Here is a 25,802-nt window from a genome sequence, read left to right on the forward strand (position 1 = left end):
CTATATCTATTACCCCTCAGTTTAAAGCTATGTCCCCTCGTGCCAGCCATTTCCATCCGCGGGAGAAGGCTCTCACTGTCCACCCTATCTAACCCCCTGATCATTTTGTATGCCTCTATTAAGTCTCCTCTTAACCTTCTTCTCTCCAACGAAAACAACCTCAAGTCCATCAGCCTTTCCTCATAAGATTTTCCCTCCATACCAGGCAACATCCTGGTAAATCTCCTCTGCACCCGCTCCAAAGCCTCCACGTCATTTCTATAATGCGGTGACCAGAACTGTACGCAATACTCCAAATGCGGCCGTACCAGAGTTTTGTACAGCTGCAACATGACCTCCTGACTCCGGAACTCAATCCCTCTACCAATAAAGGCCAACACTCCATAGGCCTTCTTCACAACCCTATCAACCTGGGTGGCAACTTTCAGGGATCTATGTACATGGACACCTAGATCCTTCTGCTCATCCACACTTCCAAGAACTTTACCATTAGCCAAATATTCCGCATTCCTGTTATCCCTTTCAAAGTGAATCACCTCACACTTCTCTACATGAAACTCCATTTGCCACCTCACAGCCCAGCTCTGCAGCTTATCTATGTCCCTCTGTAACCTGCTACATCCTTCCTCACTGTCGACAACACCACCGACTTTAGTGTCGTCTGCAAATTTACTCACCCACCCTTCTGCGCCTTCCTCTAGGTCAATGATAAAAATGACAAACAGCAACGGCCCCAGAACAGATCCTTGTGGTACGCCACTTGTAACTGAACTCCATTCTGAACATTTCCCATCAACCACCACCCTCTGTCTTCTTTCAGCTAGCCAATTTCTGATCCATATCTCTAAATCACCCTCAATCCCCAGCCTCCGTATTTTCTGCAATAGCCTACCGTGGGGAACCTTATCAAACGCTTTACTGAAATCCATATACACCACATCAACTGCTCTACCCTCGTCTACCTGTTCAGTCACCTTCTCAAAGAACTCGATAAGGTTTGTGAGGCATGACCAACCCTTTACAAAGCCATGCTGACTATCCCTGATCATATTATTCCTATCTAGATGATTATAAATCTTGTCTCTTATAATCCCCTCCAAGACTTTACCCACTACAGACGTGAGGCTCACCGGTCTATAGTTGCCGGGGTTGTCTCTGCTCCCCTTTTTGAACAACGGGACCACATTTGCTATCCTCCAGTCCTCTGGCACTATTCCTGTAGCCAATGATGACATAAAAATCAAAGCCAAAGATCCAGCAATCTCTTCCCTGGCCTCCCAGAGAATCCTAGGATAAATCCCATCAGGCCCCGGGGACTTATCTATTTTCAGCCTGTCCAGAATTGCCAACACCTCTTCCCTACGTACCTCAATGCCATCTATTCTAATAGCCTGGGTCTCAGCATTCTCCTCCACAACATTATCTTTTTCCTGAGTGAATACTGATGAAAAATATTCATTTAGTATCTCGCCTATCTCTTCAGACTCCACACACAACTTCCCATCCCTGTCCTTGACTGGTCCTACTCTTACCCTAGTCATTCGCTTATTCCTGACATACCTATAGAAAGCTTATCGGTTTTCCTTGATCCTACCTGCCAAATACTTCTCATGTCCCCTCCTTACTCGTCTTAGCTCTCTCTTTAGATCCTTCCTCGCTACCTTCTAACTATCCATCGCCCCAACTGAAACTTCACACCTCATCTTCACATAGGCCTCCTTCTTCCTCTTAACAAGAGATTCCACTTCTTTGGTAAACCACGGTTCCCTCGCTCGAAGCCTTCCTCCCTGCCTGACCGGTACGTACTTATCAAGAACACGCAGTAGCTGATCCTTGAACAAGCTCCACTTATCCAGTGTGCCCAACACTTGCAGTCTACTTCTCCAACCTATCCCCCCCAAGTCACGTCTAATGGCATCATAATTGCCCTTCCCCCAGCTATAACTCTTGCCCTGCGGTGTATACTTATCCCTTTCCATCACTAGCGTAAACATCACCGAATTGTGGTCACTGTCCCCAAAGTGCTCTCCTACCTCCAAATCCAACACCTGGCCAGGTTCATTACCCAAAACCAAATCCAACGTGGCCTCGCCTCTTGTTGGCCTGTCAACATATTGTGTCAGGAAACCCTCCTGCACACACTGTACAAAAAAACGACCCATCTAATGTACTCGAACTATATCTTATCCAGTCAATATTTGGAAAGTTAAAGTCTCCCATAATAACTATAGTTATGCTGAAAGAGATAAATGAGGAAGGATGAGAGGGGGTTCGGGCAGAGCATGAAAGCCAACATAGAGTAATTGGGCCAAATAACCCATTTTTGTGCTGTGTATCCTCAGTGTGCAATCAAATGCCAATTTTAATTAATCAAATCCCATCTTATACTTATGTTAGTAGGATACACACTACACATTAACACCTTTTCCAAGACAAATTCAAATTTCAAAATTGCTAATTTCCAAATAGTGGACGGCACGGTGGCACAGTGGTTAGCACCGCTGCCTCACAGCACCTGGTTTCGATTCCCACCTCAGGTGACTGTGTGGAGTTTGCACTTTCTCCCCGTGTCTGAATGGGTTTCCTCCGGGTGCTTCAGTTTCCCCCCGCAGTTCAAAGATGTGCAGGTTAGGTGGACTGGACATTTAACAGTAACTTCATTTCAGTGTTCAAGTAAACCTGCTTGTGACACTATTAAGGATTATACATGCTAAATTGCCCCTTAGGGCAGCACGGTAGCATGCTGGTTAGCACAATTGCTTCATAGCTCCAGGGTCCCAGGTTCGATTCCCGGCTTGGGTCACTGTCTGTGAGGAGTCTGCACGTTCTCCCTGTGTGTGCGTGGGTTTCCTCCGGGTGCTCCGGTTTCCTCCCACAGTCCAAAGATGTGCAGGTTAGGTGGATTGGCCATACTAAATTGTCCCAATATATGCCATGGGGTTTACAGGAATAGGAAGGGGGCATGGGCCTAGGTTGGGTGCTCTTTTGGGGGATGGTCCCAACTTGATGGGCCAAATGGCCTCCTTCTGTAGTGTAGGGATTCTATTAAATTCCTCTCATAGAATCAGAGAATCCCAACAGTGCAAAAAGAGGCCATTTGGCCCATCGAATTTCAGACTGCACCCAGCCTGTGAAAGACCACCCTACCTCCTGCCCTGTAACATAGAATCATAGAATTAACAGTGCAGAAGGAGGCCAGTCGGCCATCGAGTGTGCACCGGTTCTTGGAAAGAGCACCCTACCCAAGCCACACCTCCACCCTATCCCCATAACCCAGTAACCCCACCCAAAACTCAGGGCAATTTTGGACACTAAGGCCACATCTTTGGACTGTGGTGTTGGGTGCTCTGGTGCACAGATGAGCCAACACAGTTGTATGTGGTACAACTCTATTTTATTTTAACTCTTATAATACAGTTCGTTCTGGATACTCTGCACGTGCTGTCTCCCTGAGTGTGTTTGGTAACAGATCTGTCCTGGTCCTCCTCTGCAGCTAATACTGACCACCGGGGGTCGTGTCTGTGCTTTTATATCTTTCTGTCATTGGTTGTGGTGTTGTGTGTTCTGATTTGTCTGTTGGTGTGTCTATCATGATGTGTGTGTTTGAATATCATGACATGGACTTAAATAAAATTTTGATTATGTTTACTTTTTGTGCAGGGTTAAAGATGATTTCAGAGGAGTATTTTTATTATAATATATAAATTTGTTCAAACTCAAGTTTATGAAAAGTTTAAAAATGCCAGTTCAAGGAACATGGATTTCTCTTCCCGTATGCTAAGTGAATTTAAATACATATAAATAAAAAGTGACATATGATTCCATTTAAGGAATGGAAATAACGGGGGAAACATTGACTGGAAAGCATTGAAATTAGGCCTTTCTTGACATCAAACGAGTGCACACTCAAGCTTCTCATCACTGAATAGACTTGAGTTTTGTCTTAAAATCACCCTATTCCTCTCTCAATCTCAAACTACCTTGTGCGATTCAGACTGGATGATCCAACTAGAATGTGTGCCCCTTGATATTCCCAAAATACTGAATAACGTTGTCTGATTGACAGATCCCCGGTCTAATGGGAGCCTCGAAGCTGATCGGTGTACACACACACACACGCGCTGGTAAAGCACACCTTACAGTGAGCTCCCGGCGACTGACTGGAATGGATCGAGCGGGGCAGTTCTGCTGCTATCTGCTGGAAGTTCAAAAACTTACTGTGAAAAGAGTCGACTGCACTTTCGCCTCCACTGAACAGCGCAGAGGACCGGACTCCCTTCTCAATCTTTATATTACAACCCACAGACTCTCAGCCAGCCGGAGGTTACAATGATGGACTAATTTAGTAGGTTGAGTAACCGAAAGGGGAAACGACGTTTCCACCCTTTCCGGCTCAGCATCAGAGCAGAGGCAATCAACCGCCATCTCAGCCAGCTTTGCTCTCTCAGACTTTCAACTTCAAATTTAACAAGCCAGTAAGAATTATGACATGCTGCAATTAAACATGTTTTGAGAAAGGTGCTTTTAGAATAACCCATTGGCAATATCTTTGTTATGACCGACAAAGTACAGTATGTACAAAAGGAATTGATAGGACTTTTTTGAAAGCGCATTTGCATTATTTTCACGATTACCAAATTGCTACAAACCATCCTCACTTCATTTTTAAATGTTTGGTCAAAATGATCCAGATTTGGTTTCACAAACTATGTGGAATGATTGTACTGTGACATATGATGAAAATGGAAGCACGGGGCGCAATTCTCTGGCCTCATTACGTTCTCGCTCAAGCGAAACGAGGCCAGTGAATTGCGGAAGAGGCAGAAAACTGGAAGTGCGCCAGGCGCCAAACAGTCATTCAGCGTGCCCTCCAGCAAGTGGTCACTGCCCCGATTAGTACTCCTTTTGAAAATCGTGAACCTGGCGGAAGGGCTTCTGTGGGGAGCCGAGGAGGTGAGGAGCCATCTTTGCTCACAGGCAATGAGCCCGGGGGCACAGGGCTTGCCACCCCAGTGCTCGGCAGGGGGAGGGGGACTCTCGGCTGGGAGTGGGGGACCCACCGCAGGGGTGGGCCGCATTGGGAGGGTGGGGTGGGAGGCGCTAGATGGTTAACCGAGGGCAACCGTGCGTGGCACCACCATGCCAACCATTGAATCGTATGTGCCCATTCCGGGGGCAACTCCTATTCCTGCCCGTGTGCCCCACTGACCACCCATAAACCCCACTGATTGCCGAGGGCTCTGGGCGCGCGACTGAAGGCTATTGCTAATAGGAAATTGGCAATCGTGCTTAAAAGGCGGCACGGTAGCACAGTGGGTAGCACTATGGCTTCACAGTGCCAGGGTCCCAGGTTCGATACCCAACTTGGTTCACTGTCTATGCGGAGTCTGCATGTTCTCCCCATGTCTGCGTACGTTTCCTCTGGGCGCTCCAGTTTCCACCCACATGTCTTGAAAGATGTGTTACTAGGTAATTTGGACATTCTGAATTCTTCCTCTGTGTACCCGAACAGGCGCCGGGGATGTGGCGACCGGGGGCTTTTCACAGTAACTTCATTGCAGTGTTAATGCAAGCCTACTTATGATGATAAAGATTATTACAAAAATTAAAGTGAGCATCTCACACAATCCAAGTGGATTCCTGTGGGTGGGCGGGTCGTGCAGCATGTGGGAGTCGTTGCCTAGCACCTTGATGCCTGGACACTGTGCTTGTACACTGCGGGAGGAAACTCCACACATGCATCAGCCAACATCTGAATACCCAGGGGATGGGACACAGCTCCGGGACATGTCCACGGCCAGAGGCTGGATGAGTGCTATGGGGAGGGGGGGGGGATCTTGGAGAGATGAGTCAAGGGTTTGGAGGTCGGCGCGCATTGCGGAAGAAAATGACAGAGGCATGATACTAGTTTTGCACAAAGGTGTTTATTGTGTTTTACAATTGCCCCCCACGATGGTGCTGCCCCCTCCCACACACCCAGCCCCCTCACCCCCATCTACAACCCACCCCCTTCGCCTCCCCCGGTGCCCTCAGTGATCCTCAATGTGCATTGCTTCCTATCTACTACTATGTCCAGGTGTGTCCCCAGGATGCACATCTGAGGTGGAGGCAGCCAGCTGTTTACAACCTCCCATGGCCTTCGATGCCCCTGGTGGACATCCACTGGGGGCTCTGAGGCCAGAGGGCCCCTGCTCACTTGTCGGCTGCACATGGACAGCCATGCCGCCCTGTCTATGTGCTGGTTGTGAGACGCGGCCTCATCAGTGGGGTGGAACGTGGGGGAGCTGGTGGCCACTGTCGCCACTCAATGTGACAGGTCCGTGTTGACACCTGGCGGCCCCTTCTTCCGCTCGGTGCCCATAGGGCCCTGTGGTTCGCCTTGGGACAGAGGAGCAGCTGGTTTGAGTCCCAGCTTCCCCTGCATCATCTGGCTCTGCCAGCCTTGGCAGGTCGCCATGGTCTACACTTCGTGTTGGCACTCTCGGCGATGCTCCTCAGTAATTGTGACATGCTCTGCAGTGCCTCAGCAATAATCCACCTGCCACTGGGCCAAGCTCCCCAACACCTCGGCCGTTTCCATCTGAGAGAAGGACATGTCTCACAGCACCTCTTCAAGGTCAGCCTGGTACTGGGTGACATCCCCCAGCGAGTTAGACATTCTGCCGAGACCCTCAGCCAACGCCGTCACCAACTGTGTGGTGCCTTGGACACCGTCACTAATGGTCTCCACTGTGGTTGTCACCCTAGCAGTGTTGGCCTCTGTACCACGCATTGTCGGTGTCAGCTCCAGCACCTGGAGCCTCTGACTCCTCCAAGTGGCTATCGATCTGCTAGAGTGATGCTGACATCTCCCTTTGAATTTCCCAGCCACCCAGGACTGGTGGCCAAGAAGAGGGCCGGGTACAATCGGGCTAAGGCGGCTCTGCTTCGGGAGGGGGTGAAATTTGGAATGTTGCAGCCAGCGCGACTGTGGGTCACTTTCAAGGACCGCCACCACTACTTTGAGACGCCGGAGGAGGCGTGGACCTTTATCCAGGCCGAAAAGTTGGACTCGGATTGAGGGTCGGTTGCGAGGGGTTGTCGAGAGGGGATTGATGTGATGGTTGTGTTTTGGGGGGATGTTCTGTTCTGTTTTGTACTGTTTTTCTTTGGGTGCTGGGTGGGGTAGTGTGAAATGGTTCGCAGTGGGGGTTTGGTCAGAGTCTGGGCATCGGTGGATGGAACAGGGGACCCCATTGGGGGGCGGGGGGGAGGGGAGGCCCGGGGTGGGGGAGTTGGGATCAGGCCGCGAAAGGGAGCTGCGCCAGAGGGGGCGGGGCCGGCTTGGTGGAAAGCATGGGCTTTTTCCCTCGCTAGGGAAGGAAGGGGGGGGGGGGGGTGTGCCGGGGGGAGGGGTGGTGCTGGAGAGGAGCGCCCGCTGATGGACAGGAGGGGTGGGTGGGTGGGGAGATTCTCACACTGGGGCGGTTTGTCGTGTTGGGTGTTCTGGTTCACAAACAAGCCAACAATGCTGGAATTGGTGTAACGCTATTTTATTAAATGTTCAACTATGCTAACATACCGTAAACGTGGGTATAAACAATACCAGCTTAACTGTGGACCCTTTCCTATCACTAGCTATGGTGAGGCACTCAACACATGGTGAATGTCTGTGATGCAGGCTGTGAGCTCTGTGCTCTGAGCTGGCTGCTGCTAGAATGAGCGGGAACTCTCCTGTCCCCTATCTTTATAGTGCTTGTGCTCTCACTGGTGATTGGCTGTGGTGTTATGTATGCTGGTTGGTCCTGCTGCATGTCCATCAGTTTGTGTCTGTGATTGCACCATAATGTACTGATGTATATTATAACATCCCCCCCTTTTTTTTACAAAGAACATGTGCCTCTGTGAGAATGAATAACATGTAATGAGTGTATCTGACCATGTGTATGCAGTATTTACATAACTATGTACATGAGGCTAGTCTATATACATGGGAAGGTGCCTGGTGCAGAGAAAAGAAAAACAAGGTATTACACCAACAACAAAACTAATAACGAATGCTATAAACAAACTAGTGAAATGCTGAAACAGGATAAAAGAACAAAGCATTGAGTCCAACATTGTAAAGCTCATAAATCAAATCTCTGAGGTGGGCGACAAATTCGGGTTGACCGTCAGGGTGTCACACCACTCGTCGTCCGGATCAATGCTGTGCACCAACAGCGGCTGGCGCTGTCGATTCGGGGACAGCCTGTTCTTGGTTATGACAGCGACTCAAAAAGGCTCCCTGTCCTCGGTATCACTGGTCTGCATGAAGTCAGGATCGGACTCGGTGAAGGTGGATTGGATTGCCCCAACATTCCTGCGAGGCTGGTTAAATCGTTGCGAGTTCGCAGGCTGAGCTGCTCGACAGCAGGCAGCATAGTGGCCAAGCCTGCCACAGCGTAGGCACTGTCGCGATTTTGCAGGGCATTGCTGTTTTAAGTGGGCGGAGCCACAGTTGTCGCACGTCGTGACGTCCGTGCGTTCGTTGCGCCACCGCGCATGCGCGGTACGGTCTTGCGTGGTGCGGGCCTGCGCATCGTGTTACTCCACGTCACCGTCCCATCGTTTGGCGCGTACAAGTGCGGGAGGCCTCGGAAAGTGTGCATAATGGCCGCCCTCCAGACTGCGGCCCGGGAGGTGTTCGATCGTTTGGACCCGTCCGCCTCATAGGGCCCTTGCCGCGCCGTTTCAGCTGCCTGTATGTAGGAGTACCAGCTGGTGACATTCTCATGCAGGACACAGTCTCGATGGCAGTCGCTAGGGTTAGTTGCTTAAGGAGCTGCTGATGCAGGGTGTCCGACATGACCCCAAAAACAATCTGGTCGCGTATCATGGAGTCGGAGGTGGGCCCGTAGCCGCAGGATTGCGCGAGGATGCGGAGGTGTGTTAAATAGGATTGGAAAGGCTCGTCCTTACCCTGCAAGTGCTGCTGGAACAGGTACCTTTCGAAGCTTTCGTTGACTTCAACACTGAAGTGTGTGTCGAATTTGAGGAGCACCGTCTTGTACTTGGTCTTGTCCTCGTCGTCCGCGAATGTCAGGGAGTTAAAGATGTGGATGGCATGTTGCCCAGCCATGGAGAGAAGAAGGGCTATCTTCCTGGTGTCCGATGCATTCTCCCTGTCCGTGGCCTCGAGGAAGAGCTGGAAGCGCTGTTTAAATATCTTGCAATTTACCCCGAGATTGCTAGCGATGCGGAGTGGTGGTGGCGGCTTGATGTTCTCCTTGCTGTAGGATGCTGAGAAGTTGCAGTTAGGTCTCACAAGTGCTAGATTGCGGCCACTTCTTGTACCATGTCGTGTTGGGTGTTCTGGTTCACAAACAAGCCAACAATGCTGGAAGTGGTGTGACGCTATTTTATTAACTGTTCAACTATTCTAACATACTGTAAACGTGGGTATAAGCAATACCAGCTTAACTGTGGACTCTCTCCTATCACTAGCTATGGTGAGGCACTCAACACATGGTGAATGTCTGTGATGCAGGCTGTGAGCTCTGTGCTCTGAGCTGGCTGCTGCTAGAATGAGCAGGAACTCTCCTGTCCCCTGTCTTTATAGTGCTTGTGCTCTCACTGGTGATTGGCTGCGGTGTTATGTATGCTGGTTGGTCCTACTGCATGTCCATCAGTGTGTGTATGTGATTGCACCATAATGTACTGATGTATATTATGACCGGGTCGATGGAGTGGCGGGAGCGGCCGGGGTCAACAGGAGTCAGCTGACTTACGGGAGTGCTATGTGGGGAGGAACGCAGCTGGGGGGGGGATCTAGCTTTGTGGGGGGGGAACTGAGTTGCTGCTGCATTGGCCAAAGGGGAGCTGGAGCCTGAAGAGAGAGGCGCGGCAGGGGTCTGCAGCTGGGGGGAATGGAAAGTGCGGGAGGCGCGGGCACGTGGCTGGCCTAGAAAAGGAGATGGCTAATCCTCAGAGGGGGACGGGCAGCCCCCTGATCTGGCTGATAACTTGGAATGTGAGAGGCCTGAACGGGCCGGTCAAGAGGGCCCGTGTGTTCGCACACCTGAAGGGACTGAAGGCAGATGTGGTCATTCTCCAGGAGACGCATTTGAGGGTGGCAGACCACGTTAGGCTGAGAAAGGAGAGGGTAGGGCAGGTTTTCCATTCGGGGTTGGACGCAAAGAATCGAGGGGTGGCGATTTTGGTGGGGAAGCGGGTGTCGTTTGAGGCGCTGAGCATTGTGGCAGATAATGGAGGTAGGTACGTGATGGTGAGTGGTAAGCTGCAGGGGGTGCGGGCGGTCTTGGTGAATGTGTATGCCCCGAATTGGGACGATGCCGGATTTATGCAGCGCATGTTGGGCTGGATTCCGGACCTGGAGGCAGGGAGCTTGATAATGGGGGTGGGGGGGGGGGGGGGACTTTAATACGGTATTGGATCCAGCACTGGACCGCTCTAGGTCCAGGACGGGTAAGAGGCCGGTGGCGGCCAAGGTGTTGAGGGGGTTTATGGACCAGATGGGAAGAGTGGACCCATGGAGTCCGGGGGCCTGGGGCCAGGGAATTCTCTTTCTTTTCCCACGTCCATAAGCCTACTCCTGGATTGACTTCTTCGTTCTGAGCAGGGTGCTGATCCCGAGGGTGGAGTCAACGGAGTATTCGGCCATAGCCATCTCAGACCATGCCCCGCACTGGGTGGAGCTCGAGCTAGGGGAGGAGAGGGACCAGCGCCCGCTGTGGCGCCTGGAGGTGGATTTGCTGGCAGATGAGGAGGTGAGCGGGCGGATCCGGGGGTGCATTGAAAGATACCTAGAGGTTAACAATAATGGGGAGGTGCAGGTAGGGGTGGTCTGGGAGGCGCTGAAGGCGGTGATTAGGGGAGAGCTAATCTCCACTAGGGCCCACAAGGAGGGGAAGGAGAGGAGAGAGGGAGAGGTTGGTGGGGGAGATTTTAAGGGTAGATAGGAGGTATGCAGAGGTCCCTGAGGAGGGACTACTCAAGGAGCAATGAAGCCTTCAGGCCGAGTCTGACCTGTGACTCCCAAGAAGGCGGAGATGCAGTGGAGGAAGGCGCAAGGGCGGTGTATGAATACGGGGAGAAAGTTAGCCGGATGCTGGCACACCAGCTTCGGAAGCGGGAGGCAGCAAGGGAGATTGGGGGAGTTAGGGATAAAGAGGGAAACACGGTGCGGAGTGCGGTGGGAGTAGAGACTTCTATGAGGGGCTGTATAGGTCTGAGCCCCCGATGGAGGAGGGGGGGGATGTGTCATTTACTGGACCGGCTGAGGTTCCCGAGGGCAGAGGAGGGGCAGGTGGCGGGGCTTGGGGCACCGGTAGGGCTGGAGGAGCTGACTAAGGGGCTGGGGAGTATGCAGGCGGGGAAGGCACCGGGGCCAGATGGGTTCCCGGTGGAATTTTACAGGAAGTATATGGACCTGTTGGGCCCACTACGAGTGAGGACTTTCAGTGAGGCGAGGGTGGGGGGTAGGTCCTACCCCCGATGATGTCCAGGGCGCTGATCTCGCTGATCTTGAAGTGGGACAAGGACCCTTTACAGTGTGGGTCGTATAGGCCAATCTCGCTCCTCAACGTAGGTGCGAAGCTGTTAGTGAAGGTGTTGACTACCAGAATTGAGGACTGTGACCCAGGGGTGATCCACGAGGACCAGACTGGTTTCGTGAAGGGAAGGCAGCTAATCACCAATGTGCGGAGGCTCCTAAATGTAATCATGATGCCAACAGTGGAGGGGGAAGCGGAGATAGTGGCGGCTATGGATGCGGAGAAGGTCTTCGATAGGTTAGAGTGGGGGTACCTGTGGGAAGTGTTGAGGAGGTTCGGGTTCAGGGAGGGGTTCGTTAGTTGGGTTAGGTTACTGTACGAAGCCCCAGTGGCGAGAGCGGCCACAAATCGGAGGGGGTCGGAATACTTTTGGCTGTACCGGGGGACGAGGCAGGGGTGTCCACTATCCCCCCTGCTATTTGCGTTGGCAATTGAGCCTTTGGCGATGGCTTTGAGGGAGTCCAGGAACTGGAGGGGTCTGGTGCGGGGGGGAGGAACACTGGATATCGCTGTATGCCGACGACCTGTTACTGTATGTGGCGGACCCGGTTGGGGGGGATACCGGAGGTGATTGGATGGATTGGATTGGATTGGATTTGTTTATTGTCACGTGTACCGAGGTACAGGGAAAAGTATTTTTCTGCGAGCAGCTCAACAGATCATTAAGTACATGAGAAGAAAAGGGAATAAAAGAAAATACATAATAGGGCAACACAACATATACAATGTAACTACATAAGCACCGGCATCGGATGAAGCATACAGGGTGTAGTGTTAATGAAATCAGTCCATAAGAGGGTCATTTAGGAGTCTGGTGACAGTGGGGAAGAAACTGTTTTTGAGTCTGTTCGTGCGTGTTCTCAGACTTCTGTATCTCCTGCCCGATGGAAGAAGTTGGAAGAGTGAGTAAGCCGGGTGGGAGGGATCTTTGATTATGCTGCCCGCTTTCCCCAGGCAGCGGGAGGTGTAGATGGAGTCTTAGGATGGGAGGCAGGTTTGTGTGATAGACTGGGCTGTGTTCACGACTCTCTGAAGTTTCTTGCGGTCCTGGGCCGAGCAGTTGCCATACCAGGCTGTGATGCAGCCTGATAGGATGCTTTCTATGCGGATCCTCAGGGAATTTGGAGACTTTTCCAGGTATAAGCTCAACATGGGGAAGAGTGAGCTATTCGTGATACACCCAGGGGACCAGGGAAGGGGGATAGACGAGCTTCCACTGAAGAGGGCGGAAAGGAATTTTCGGTACCTAGGGATCCAGGTGGCCAGGAGCTGGGGGGCCCTACACAAGCTCAACTTGACGAGGCTGGTGGAGCAGATGGAGGAGGAGTTTAAAAGGTGGGATATGCTGCCGCTCTCCCTGGCGGGCAGGGTACAGTCGGTGAAGATGATGGTGCTCCCGAGGTTCCTTTTTATATTCCAGTGCCTCCCCATCCTGATCCCTAAGGCCTTTTTTAAGCGGGTCAGCAGGAGCATCATGCGGTTTGTATGGGTGAAAAAGACCCCGAGGGTGAGAAGAGTGTTTCTGGAACGGAGCAGGGACAGAGGAGGACTAGCGTTGCCTAATCTGTGTGGGTACTACTGGGCTACCAATGTGGTGATGATACGCAAGTGGGTAATGGACGTGGAGGGGGCAGCGTGGAAGAGGCTGGAGATGGCATATTGGTACTTTTTGGTACTAACGACATAGGCAGGAAGGGGCATGAGGTCCTGCAGCAGGAGTTCAGGGAGCTAGGCAGAAAGTTAAAAGACAGGACCTCTAGGGTTGTAATCTCAGGATTACTCCCTGTGCCACGTGCCAGTGAGGCTAGAAATAGGAAGATAGAGCAGCTAAACACGTGGCTAAACAGCTTGTGTAGGAGGGAGGGTTTCCATTATCTGGACCACTGGGAGCTCTTCCGGGGCAGGTGTGACCTATATAAGAAGGACGGGTTGCATCTAAACTGGAGAGGCATAAATATCCTGGCCGCAAGGATTGCTAGTGTCACACGGGACGGTTTAAACTAGTATGGCAGGGGGGTGGGCACGGGAGCAATAGGTCAGAAGGTGAGAGCATTGAGGGAGAACTAGGGAATAGGGCCAGTATGGCTCTGAGGCAGAGCAGACAGGGAGAAATTGCTGAACACAGCGGGTCTGGTGGCCTGAAGTGCATATGTTTTAATGCAAGAAGTATTACGGGTAAGGCAGATGAACTTAGAGCTTGGATTTGTACTTGGAACTATGATGTTGTTGCCATTACAGAGACCTGGTTGAGGGAAGGGCAGGATTGGCAGCTAAACGTTCCAGGATTTAGATGTTTCAGGCGGCATAGAGGGGGATGTAAAAGGGGTGGTGGAGTTGCGCTACTGGTTAGGGAGAATATCAAAGCTGTACTACAGAAGGACACCTCAGAGGGCAGTGAGGCTATATGGGTAGAGATCAGGAATAAGAAGGGTGCAGTCACAATGTTGGGGGTTTACTACAGGCCTCCCAACAGCCAGCAGGAGATAGAGGAGCAGATAGGTAGACAGATTTTGGAAACGAGTAAAAACAACAGGGTTGTTGTGATGGGAAACTTCAACTTCCCCAATATTAACTGGGACTCATTTAGTGCCAGGGGCTTAGATGGGGCAGAGTTTGTAAGGAGCATCCAGGAGGGCTTCTTAAAACAATATGTAGACAGTCCAACTAGTGAAGGGGCTGTACTGGACCTGGTATTGGGGAATGAGCCCGGCCAGGTGGTGGAAGTTTCAGGAGGGGAGCATTTCGGGAACAGTGACCACAATTCAGTAAGTTTTAAAGTGCTGGTGGAAAAGGATAAGAGTGGTCCTAGGGTGAATGTGCTAAATTGGGGGAAGGCTAATTATTACAATATTAGGCGGGAACGGAAGAACCTAGATTGGGGGGGGATATTTGAGGATAAATCAACATCTGACATGTGGGAGGCTTTCAAGTGTCAGTTGAAAGGAATTCAAGACCGGCATGTTCCTGTGAGGAAGAAGGATAAATACGGCAATTTTCGGGAACCTTGGATAACGAGAGATATTGTAGGCCTCGTCAAAAAGAAAAAGGAGGCATTTGTCAGGGCTAAAAGGCTGGGAACAGACGAAGCCTGTGTGGAATATAAGGAAAGTAGGAAGGAACTTAAGCAAGGAGTCAGGAGGGCTAGAAGGGGTCACGAAAAGTCATTGGCAAATAGGGTTAAGGAAAATCCCAAGGCTTTTTACATGTACATATAAAGCAAGAGGGTAGCCAGGGAAAGGGTTGGCCCACTGAAGGATAGGCAAGGAAATCTTTGTGTGGAGCTAGAGGAAATGGGCGAGGTACTAAATGAATACTTTGCATCAGTATTCACCAAAGAGAAGGAATTGGTGGATGTTGAGTCTGGAGAAGGGTGTGTAGATAGCCTGGATCACATTGAGATCCAAAAAGACGAGGTGTTGGGCGTCTTGAAAAATATTAAGGTAGATAAATCCCCAGGGCCTGATGGGATCTACCCCAGAATACTGAAGGAGGCTAGAGAGGAAATTGCTGAGGCCTTGACAGAAATCTTTGGATCCTCACTGTCTTCAGGTGATGTCCCGGAGGACTGGAGAATAGTTAATGTTGTTCCTTTGTTTAAGAAGGGTAGCAAGGATAATGCAGGGAACTACAGGCCGGTGAGCCTTACGTCAGCGGTAGGGAAATTACTGGAGAGAATTCTTCGAGACAGGATCTACTCCCATTTGGAAGCAAATGGTCGTATTAGTGCGAGGCAGCATGGTTTTGTGAAGGGGAGGTTGTGTCTCACTAACTTGATAGAGTTTTTCGAAGAGGTCACAAAGATGATTGATGCAGGTACGGCAGTGGATGTTGTCTATATGGACTTCAGTAAGGCCTTTGACAAGGTCCCTCATGGTAGACTAGTACAAAAGGTGAAGTCACACGGGATCAGGGGTGAGCTGGCAAGGTGGATACAGAACTGGTTAGGTCATAGAAGGCAGAGAGCAGCAATGGAAGGATGCTTTTCTAATTGGAGGGCTGTGACTAGTAGTGTTCCGCAGGGATCAGTGCTGGGACCTTTGCTGTTTGTAGTATATATCAATGATTTGGAGGAAAATGTAACTGGTCTGATTAGTAAATTTGCAGACGACACAAAGGTTGGTGGAATTGCGGATAGCGATGAGGACTGTCAGAGGATACAGCGGGATTTAGATTGTTTGGCGACTTGGGCGGAAGGATGGCAGATGGAGTTTAATCCGGACAAATGTGAGGTAATGCATTTTGGAAGGTCTAATGCAGGTAAGGAATATACAGTGAATGGTAGAACCCTCAAGAGTATTGAAAGTCAGAGAGATCTAGGTGTACAGGTCCACAGGTCACTGAAAGGGGCAACACAGGTGGAGAAGGTAGTCAAGAAGGCATACGGCATGCTTGCCTTCATTGGCCGGGGCATTGAGTATAAGAATTGGCAAGTCATGTTGCAGCTGTATAGAACCTTAGTTAGGCCACACTTGGAGTATAGTGTTCAATTCTGGTCGCCACACTACCAGAAGGATGTGGAGGCTTTAGAGAGGGTGCAGAAGAGATTTACCAGAATGTTGCCTGGTATGCAGGGCATTAGCTATGAGGAGCGGTTGATAAACTCGGTTTGTTCTCACTGGAACGACGGAGGTTGAGGGGCGACCTGGTAGAGGTCTACAAAATTATGAGGGGCATAGACAGAGTGGATAGTCAAAGGCTTTTCCCCTGGGTAAAGAGGTCAATTACTAGGGGGCCTAGGTTTAAGGTGCGAGGGGCAAGGTTTAGAGTAGATGTACGAGGCAAGTTATTTACACAGAGGGTAGTGGGTGCCTGGAACTTGCTGCCGGAGGAGGTGGTGGAAGCAGGGACGATAGTGACATTTAAGGGGCATCTTGACAAATACATGAATAGGATGGGAATAGAGGGATACGTACCCAGGAAGTGTAGAAGATTGTAGTTTAGCCAGGCAGCATGGTCGGCACGGGCTTGGAGGGCCGAACGGCCTTTTCCTGTGCTGTACTGTTCTTTGTTCTTTGTTATGGCGTCCTGAGTGGGCACGAGCCTGAGAGCGCTGGTGACGGCACATCTGCCGCTCCCGCCGACAAGGTACACCACGAGTTCAGTGGTGGCGGCGACCCTCAAAATTTGGGGGCAGTGGAGATGCCACAGGGGGGAGGCAGAGACTTCGGTGTGGTCCCCGATCCAAGAGAACCATTGGTTTGTCCCGGGGAGAATGGATGGGGGGTTCCTGAGCTGGCACAGGGCAGGTATTAGAAGGATGGGGGACCTGTTTATAGATGGGACGTTTGCGAGCCTTGGGGCGTTGGAGGAAAAATTCAGGCTCCCCCCTGGAAGTGCCTTCAGGTACATGCAGGTAAGGGTGTTTGTAAGACGCAGGTGAGGGAATTCCCGCTGCTGCCAGCACATAGGATCCAGGATAGGGTGCTCTCGGGGGCATGGGTTAGAGAAGGCAAAGTCTCGGCGATCTACCAGGAGCTGCAGGAGGAGGGGGAGGCCTCGGTGGAGGAGCTGAAAGGTAAATGGGAGGAGGAGCTGGGGGAGGAGATAGATGAGGGTACGTGGGCGGACGCCCTGGGTAGGGTAAATTCTTCCTCTAGAATTTACCCGAGGGGGGAGGGGGAGGGGGGGGAGGGGAGGGGGGGGAGGGAGGGGGAGGGGGGGGAGGAGGGGGGAGGGGGGGAGGGGGGGAGGGGGGGGAGAGGGGGGAGGGGGGGAAGGGGGGAGAGGAGGGGGGGAGAGGAGGGGGGGAGGGGGGAGAGGAGGGGGGGAGGGGGGAGAGGAGGGGGGGAGGGGGGGAGGGGGGGAGAGGAGGGGGGGAGGGGGAGGGGGGTGGGGGGAGAGGGGGGGAGGGGGAGGGGGGTGGGGGGAGAGGGGAGGGGGGGAGGGGAGGGGGGGAGGGGGGAGAGGGGAGGGGGAGAGGAGAGGGGGGAGGAGGGGGAAGGGGGAGGGGGAGAGGGGGGAGAGGGGGGAGGGGGAGGGGGAAGGGGAAAGGGGAGAGGGGGGGAGGGAGAGGGAGAGAGGGGGGGAGGGGGAGAGGGGGATGGGAGGGGGGAGGGGGAGGGGGGAGGGGGAGGGGGAGGGGGAGAGGGAGAGAGGGGGGAGGGGGAGAGGGGGATGGGAGGGGGAGAGGGGGGAGGGGGAGGGAGGGAGGGGGAGGGGGGGTGGGGAGGGGGAGGGGAGGGGAGGGGGAGGGGGAGGGGGTGAGGGGAGGGGGGTGGGGAGGGGGAGGAGGGGAGGGGGAGCGGGGGAGGGGGAGCGGGGGGAGGGGGAGGGGGTACCTTGTGTTTACTACTGTGTTTATTAGCGTTTAATGGAGGGCTTGTATATTGGGGGAATCCGTGACATAGCTATAAGATGTTTATTTATGTGTTCTTTGTTTTTTCTTATTTCTGTAAGGGGTTTTGTTGAAAATATGTAAATATATGTAAACATTTGAATAAAAATATTTTAAAAATTAAAAAAAAAAGAATTTCCCAGCCACACCCTTACATCTCCATCAGCTCCGGGATGACCTCTTCCACAGGCTCAGCATCAGGCTGGGTTCAGTCCTGGGATCCAGCAGACCTCCGACTGCTGTCTTGCCTGGGGGGTTCCTGCCTCCACCTGATGTACGTCAGCAGCTGTGTGGTGCTCACCAGATTGTGCCCAAGAAGCCTGACCACTTACATTTTCCACTGAGGTGAGTGTGTCTGCACTGGTGGAGTGTGGGGATGACAGACTGTGACACGACTATTACGATGACATCCTCGGAGATCTCCGAGGTGGTCTCATGGGAGGCTGGAGAGGGGGCCACCCGGGATGGACTGGCACCTGTTGGCTGGAGAATCTGTGGGAGAGGTGGTCAGTGGAAGGGATGGGTCAGTCAGTAAGGCAATAACAAATCATGTTTGACAGTTCCCCTGGGTGGGTCCCAGTGGTTCCTCACCTCTGCGGCGTCCGCCAACTCTGCTCTGGGCACCGACCTGTCCTTTGGCCACACCGGTCACCTCCAGGGCACGCTGCTCGAATGTGGTGAGGATTCTGGTGTCAGGCACACCACGGCCAGTCTGGGCCCTCTCCTGGCGATTGTGGGAGAGCTTTTCCTGACGAGACACAGAGGGCATTGTTAGCCACGTAAGTGGTTCTTGGTGGTGGGAGAGGGGGTGTGAAGGAAGGGTTGGGAGAGGTTGAAGGGGGAGGGGCGTGGAGGGAGGGTTGGGGCCGCATTCAGAGTTGGGGCGGGTGAATGCTCCTGTGGGGCCGGAAAGGTCTCAGTGGGGGAGATGGAGGGGGTACGTTGGTGCCTACTCACTCCTGCTGCCCGGTGAAGTTCATTGACCTTTTTCCTGCACTGGAGTCTGGTCCTCCTGGTCACACTCTCGGCGCTCACAGCTGCCACCAACTCATCCAAAGCAGTACTGGCTGTCCTGTGGCTGACCCTCCAGGACCCTCGGGGGAACAGGACATCCCTCCTGGCCTCCACAGTGTCCAGCAGCCTCCCCAGGTCAGCGTCCCCGAATCTTGGGGCCGATCTCCTGGGCGCCACTGTTGTGAGCTGGCTGGGGTTGGCTGAGCAAGTACTGCTTAAGTGCTGCTCGACCATGTTAGCGGAGGGCTGGCGTGCATGGTGCCGGCGAACAGCTGGCGAGCTTTCATTTGTGGCGAGAAGCCCGTGAGGCCTCATAAAGTGGACCAATTGATGTTGAATAGCATTGCCGGCCTGGTTAGGCTGAGCGTCGGGAAGCTCGTGGCAGTTCGTGCTCTCTACAACACTTAGAGATTTTCCCGGGAATTGCGCTCATAGGCTTCGCTTGCCACTCAATAGATTTATCCAAGAAATAACTCTGCTGCGTTGATGAAAGAATCTCGGGTTAAGCACAAAAATTTCAGCCGGAGTTCGCAAACTGTGTCAATTACCCGCAGCACACCAATGTTGAAGAGACAAAATCAAGAGATAAATTCTGACCGTCATCTATTCACTTCTGCTAAAGTGCACAAGTATGGAAGTAGTCTGAGTACACTGTTGCCTTGGCCATGATGTCTATTGTCACTCAAGACTCACATATGCATCATGGACAATTGTAGTTAATGGGTAGCTAAAATATATTGCAGCAAGGTATTTGTTCGTTGGATGTGAGCGTCTTGGCAAGGTCGGCATTTGGAGTAATAGGCTGGGATCCCCCCCCCCCCCCCCCCCCCGAGTGTTTTTTCTGTTCGAGGCAGCTCACCATTGGCCACCGGTGGGATATTCCGGACCTGCCAAAGTCTACGCCGTTCTGTATGCCTTGCCTGCCCTGGGGATCACCTTCAGCAGGAATGGAAGATCCCACCAGCAGGAAGGGCCGGAAAATCCAGCTTTCGGAGCCATGACTATGGGACGCAAGGCCGTTTGGCTCACTAAGTCCATGCCCATCAGTAATTGCCCTTGAGGAAGTGATGGTGAGCCACCTTTTGAACCACTGTAGTCCATGCAGTGTATGTAGGTATATCTACAGTGCTGTTAGGATGAAGGCAAGATTGGTTTCACTGTTATCTCCTCCACAGCCAAGTAACCTGTAGGCACTCGAGTAGCACATAGTAAAAGTGAGCATGGTTTTGGGACTCTGGAGCATAAAACCAAACTGGATTGTTTTACAATGACAGGGGGTCATTTTTATGACTGGGACCTTATGGGAATGTGGGACGTAGGAGTAGACTGTCCGAGCCTGCCCTGCCATTCTGATAATGGTCTGAAGTTGTTTCCTGTCTGCCTCCCATATCCCTTGACTGTCTTATCAAAAATCTATTTAATTCAGCCTTCAACAAATTAAACGACCCAGCCTCCACAGCTTTCTGGGGACGAGAATTCCACAAACTCACAACCCTTTGAGAGAAAACAAATTTGTGTCATCACTGCCTTAAAAGGCACGCGTCTTATTTTTAAACTGCGTCCCCTAGTTGATGATAGTAGTTGTCAGATATGAGAAGTGTTTAAGGTATCAACTAACATGGGAACAAAGAAGCAAAGTTTAAAAAAAAATTAGAGTACCCAATTATTTATTTCCAATTAAGGGGCAATTTAGTGTGGCCAATCCATCTACCCTGCACATCTTTGGGTTGTGGGGTGAGACCTACGCAGACACGGAGAGAATGTGCACATCCACAGTGTCCCGGGCAGGGATCGAACCCAGGTCCTCAGTGCCGTAGGCAACCAAGAAGCAAAGTTGAGTGCTTCCTAATCTAGTACGAATAGGGTCAAGAGAGCAGGCGAAGCTGGGTCTCATTGATAAAATAAGTTTGAACAAGGTTTGTGTTGAGATGGAAGGCTTAGTGGGAATTAAGGGTTTGGAGTTAGGCTACATGTCACCTGTCAGTACAACAGAAACTACAATTCTAAAGCAATCCATTGGTTGCAAAGCGTTTTGGGGACGTCTGGCGGTCGTTTAAAGGTGTTACAAGAATGCAAGACTTTCATTTATTTCCCCTTGCTGACCGTAACGCTCTGAGGCGTTGGCCACTTTCTACCCTGATTGACACATCAGAGAGGGGCGGGGCCGATGACGCACTGACGCGATGACGTCACCTCACGCTGGCGCCTCGCGCATGCGCGCTGAGTGCCAGCCTGTCACTCCTCAAGAGGTTGTTTTGAGCTCGGACCCTGCTGCCTGCCCCCCCGGTACCGGACTGTGTGAGCTCAAGTTGTCCGAGTCAAAGGCCGCAGTTTCCTCTGCCAGTCTCGCCCACCCCGAGGAGAAGCCTTCTCTGACCGCTTGTGTTGCGGCTGAGGGAACTTTTACCGAGGGTTCGCTTGCTGGGCGGTAAGTGCGGCAACTTTGTGCCTTGTCCCTCAAATGTCAATAAACAAAGTACAACATGGGAGCCGGTGAAGACTGAGAAAGGGGGAGGGGGGGGGGTGATGGTTGAGAAAGGGGGAGGGGGGGGTGATGGTTGAGAAAGGGGGAGGGGGAGGGGGGGGTGATGGTTGAGAAAGGGGGAGGGGGAGGGGGGGGTGATGGTTGAGAAAGGGGGGGTTGTTGGGGAAGATTGAGAAAGGGGGGGGGGGGTTAGGGAAGATTGAGTAAGGGGGGTGCGGGGGTTAGGGAAGATTGAGAAAGGGGCGGTTAGGGAAGATTGAGAAAGGGGCGGTTAGGGAAGATTGAGTAAGGGGGTGGTTAGGGAAGATTGAGAAAGGGGGGGTTAGGGAAGATTGAGAAAGGGGGTGGTTAGGGAAGATTGAGAAAGGGGGGGTTAGGGAAGATTGAGAAAGGGGGTGGTTAGGGAAGATTGAGAAAGGGGGGGTTAGGGAAGATTGAGAAAGGGGGTGGTTAGGGAAGATTGAGAAAGGGGGGGTTAGGGAAGATTGAGAAAGGGGGGGTTAGGGAAGATTGAGAAGGGGGGTGGTTAGGGAAGATTGAGAAAGGGGGGTTAGGGAAGATTGAGAAAGGGGGTGGTTAGGGAAGATTGAGAAGGGGGGGTTTAGGGAAGATTGAGTAAGGGGGGTGCGGGGGTTAGGGAAGATTGAGAAAGGGGAGGGTTAGGGAAGATTGAGAAAGGGGAGGGTTAGGGAAGATTGAGTAAGGGGGGGGGTTAGGGAAGATTGAGAAAGGGGGGGGTTAGGGAAGATTTGAGAAAGGGGGTGTTAGGGAAGATTGAGAAAGGAGGGGGCGGGGGTTAGGGAAGATTTAGAAAGGGGGGTTAGGGAAGATTGAGAAAGGAGGGTGTGGGGGTTAGGGAAGATTAAGAAAGGAGGGGGTAGGGAAGATTGAGAAAGGGGGGGTTAGGGAAGATTGAGAAAGGGGGGGTGTTGGGGAAGATTGAGAAAGGGGGGTTTGGGAAGATTGAGAAAGGGGGGGTTAGGGAAGATTGAGTAAGGGGGGTGCGGGGGTTAGGGAAAATTGAGAAAGGGGGGGGTTAGGGAAGATTTGAGAAAGGGGGGTTAGGGAAGATTGAGAAAGGGGGGTGCGGGGGTTAGGGAAGATTGAGAAAGGGGGGGTTAGAGAAGATTTGAGAAAGGGGGGTTAGGGAAGATTGAGAAAGGAGGGGGCGGGAGTTAGGGAAGACTTAGAAAGGGGGGTTAGGGAAGATTGAGAAAGGAGGGTGTGGGGGTTAGGGAAGATTGAGAAAGGGAGGGTTAGGGAAGATTGAGAAAGGGGGGGTTAGGGAAGATTGAGAAAGGGAGGGTTAGGTAAGATTGAGAAAGGGGGGGTTAGGGAAGATTGAGAAAGGAGGGGGTAGGGAAGATTGAGAAAGGGGGGGGTTAGGGAAGATTGAGAAAGGGGGAGTTAGGGAAGATTGAGAAAGGAGGGGGAGGGGGTTAGGGAAGATTGAGAAAGGAGGGGGCGGGAGTAAGGGAAGATTGAGAAAGGGGGGGTTAGGGAAGATTGAGAAAGGGGGGGTTAGGGAAGATTGAGAAAGGGGGGGGGTTGGGGAAGATTGAGAAAGGAGGGGGAGGGGGTTAGGGAAGATTGAGAAAGGTGGGGAAGACTGAGGAATGGAGGAGGTGGGGGTGAGGAAAGGCTGAGAAATGGGGGGGGTGGAGTCGGGGGAAGACGGAGAAATGGGGTGGGGAAGATGGAGAAATGGGGGGTGGGGGAAGATGGAGAAATGGGAGAGTCGGGGAAGATGGAGAAATGGGGGTGTGGTGCGGGATGGGGGAAGGTGGAGAAATAGGGAGGGGGAGGTGTCGGAGGCCGGGTGAGATTTTGAACTGATGTGGGGGTTGAAGATGGGAATGGAGCTTTGGGAAACGGATGGAGGTTAGAGATGGGAATGGAGCATTAGGAAGTAATCTTTATTAGTGTCACAAGTGTGCTTACATTAACACTGCAATAAAGTTACTGTGAAAATCGCCTAGCTGCCACACTGTACGGGTACACTGAGGGAGAATTGAGCCAACAAGCACGTCTTTTGGGACTTGTGGGAGGAAACTGGAGGCACCCGGAGAAAACCCACGCAGACACGGGGAGAACGTGCAGACTCCACACAGACAGCAATCCAAGCTGGGAATCGAACCTGGGTCCCTGGTGCTGTGAAGCAACAGTGCTAACCACTGTGCTACCGTGCCACCTGGAGATGGGGGTTGCAAATGGGGGGAATGGAGCATTGGGAAAGAGGTGGGGGGAATTGAGCATTTGGAAAAAGGTGGGGAAGCGGATGGGGTAGGAGAGGGTAAAAAGGGATGGGAAGGGAGAAGGAGAGTGGCGAAGGGAAAGAGTGAGGAAGGAAGGGGCAGTGGGGACAGGGAGGGAAATATGGGAAAGCAGAAGGTGGGAAAGGGAACAAAGAAAAGTACAGCACAGGAACAGGCCCTTTGGCCGTCCAAACCTGCGCCGACCATGCTGCCCGTCTAAACTAAAATTTTCTACACTTCTTGGTCCGTATCCCTCTATTCCCATCCTATTCATGTATTTGTCAAGATACCCCTTAAACGTCACTATCGTCCCTGCTTCCACCACCACCTCCGGTAGCGAGTTCTAGGCACCCACTACCCTCTGTGTGTAAAAAAACTTGCCTTGTACAACTCCTCTAAACCTCGCACCTTAAACCTATGCCCCCTAGTAATTGACCTCTCTACCCTGGGAAAAAGTCTCTCACTGTCCACTCTGTCTATGCCCCTCATAATTTTGTAGACCTCTATCAGGACGCCCCTCGACCTCCTTCGTTCCAGTGAGAACAAACCAAGTTTATTCAACCTCTCATCATACCTTTTTTTTCATTTAAAAAATAAATACATTTAGAGTACTAAATTATTTTTTTTTCCCAATTAAGGGGCAATTTAGCATGGCCAATCCACCTAACCTGCACACCTTTGGGTTGTGGGGGTGAAACCCATGCAGACATGGGGAGAATGTGCAAATTCCACACGGACAGTGACCCAGGGCCGGGATTCGAACCCGGGTCCTCAGCGCCGCAGTCCCAGTGCTATCCACTGCCCACATGCTGCCCTTCTCATCATAGCTAATGCCCTCCATACCAGGCAACATCCTGGTAAAGCTCTTCTGCACCCTCTCTAAAGCCTCCACATCCTTCTGGTAACGTGGCGACCAGAATTGAACGCTATACTCCAAGTGTGGCCTAACTAAGGTTCTATACAGCTGCAACATGACTGGCCAATTTTTATACTCTGCCCTGGCCAATGAAGGCAAGCATGCCGTATGCCTTTTTGACTACCGTCTCCACCTGTGTTGCCCCTTTCAGTGACCTGTGGACCTGTACACCTAGATCTCTCTGACTGTCAATACTCTTGAGGGTTCTACCATTCACTGTATACTCCCTACCTATGTTAGACCTTCCAAAATGCATTACCTCACATTTGTCCGGATTAAACTCCATCTCTCCGCCCAAATCTCTAAACAATCTAAATCCTGCTGTATCCTCTGACAATCCTCATCGCTATCCGCTATTCCACCAACCTTTTGTGTCGTCTGCAAACTTACTAATCAGACCAGTTACGTTTTCCTCCAAATCATTTGTATATACTATGAACAGCAAAGGTCCCAGCACTGATCTCTGCGGAACACCACTAGTCACAGCCCTCCAATCAGAAAAGCACCCTTCCATTGCTACTCTCTGCCTTCTGTGACCTAGCCAGTTTTGTATCCACCTTGCCAGCTCACCTCTGATCCCTTATGAGTTCACCTTTTGTACCAGTCTGCCATGAGGGACCTTGTCAAAGGCTTTACTAAAGTCCATGTAGACAATATCAACTGCTCTACCTGCATCAATCATCGTTGTGACCTCCTCGAAAAACTCTTATCAAGTTAGTGAGACACGACCTCCCCTTCACAAAACTGTGCTACCTCACGCTAATACATCCACTTGTCTCGAAGAATTCTCTCCAGACGTAAGGCTCACCGGCCTGTAGTTCCCTGGATTATCCTTGCAAGAAAGAAACGGATGTGGAAAGGGGGGGGGCGGGGACGTTGCAGGGGGTGGGGAGAGTGGTGTTTTGTCATGATATTGATGCTGTTCACCTGGTATTTTCGATGCGTTTCTGATGCTAGTTGTCTGCGTGCTGATAAGGGGCTGGTTTAGCACAGGGCTAAATGGCCAGCAGCACGGTTCAATTCCCGTACCAGCCTGCCCGAACAGGCGCTGGAATGTGGCGACGAGGGGCTTTTCACAGTAACTTCATTTGAAGCCTACTTGTGATAATAAGCGATTTTCATTTCATTTTTTTCATTTCATAACATCGCTAATGGTAATGAACACTGGTGGGTTGGGAATTTTTACGGCTGAAGTGACTTTTGTGGGGCCTTGGTAACATGATGGCCAGTCTTATTCCAAGGTCCTGGTGATTGCTTGTGGTTC

The 25,802-nt window shown here is 51.8% G+C and overlaps 2 protein-coding genes across 2 annotated transcripts in view; one reads left to right on the forward strand and one right to left on the reverse strand.

The window, feature by feature from the left end:
• Positions 1 to 4,353, reverse strand: part of LOC140428501 (myosin regulatory light polypeptide 9) — a 66,358-nt gene extending 62,005 nt beyond the window's left edge. Inside the window, exon 1 of the mRNA XM_072515053.1 lies at positions 4,219 to 4,353. The gene's annotated coding sequence lies outside the window, so the exon portion shown is untranslated. The remainder of the gene's footprint in view (positions 1 to 4,218) is intronic.
• Positions 4,354 to 21,112: 16,759 nt separating this feature from the next.
• The window catches only part of LOC140428502 (phosphatidate phosphatase LPIN2-like), a 101,693-nt gene continuing 97,003 nt past the window's right edge, over positions 21,113 to 25,802 (forward strand). Inside the window, exon 1 of the mRNA XM_072515054.1 lies at positions 21,113 to 21,310. The gene's annotated coding sequence lies outside the window, so the exon portion shown is untranslated. The remainder of the gene's footprint in view (positions 21,311 to 25,802) is intronic.

This window comes from Scyliorhinus torazame, chromosome 8, assembly GCF_047496885.1.
Source record: "Scyliorhinus torazame isolate Kashiwa2021f chromosome 8, sScyTor2.1, whole genome shotgun sequence".
NCBI lineage: Eukaryota > Metazoa > Chordata > Chondrichthyes > Carcharhiniformes > Scyliorhinidae > Scyliorhinus > Scyliorhinus torazame.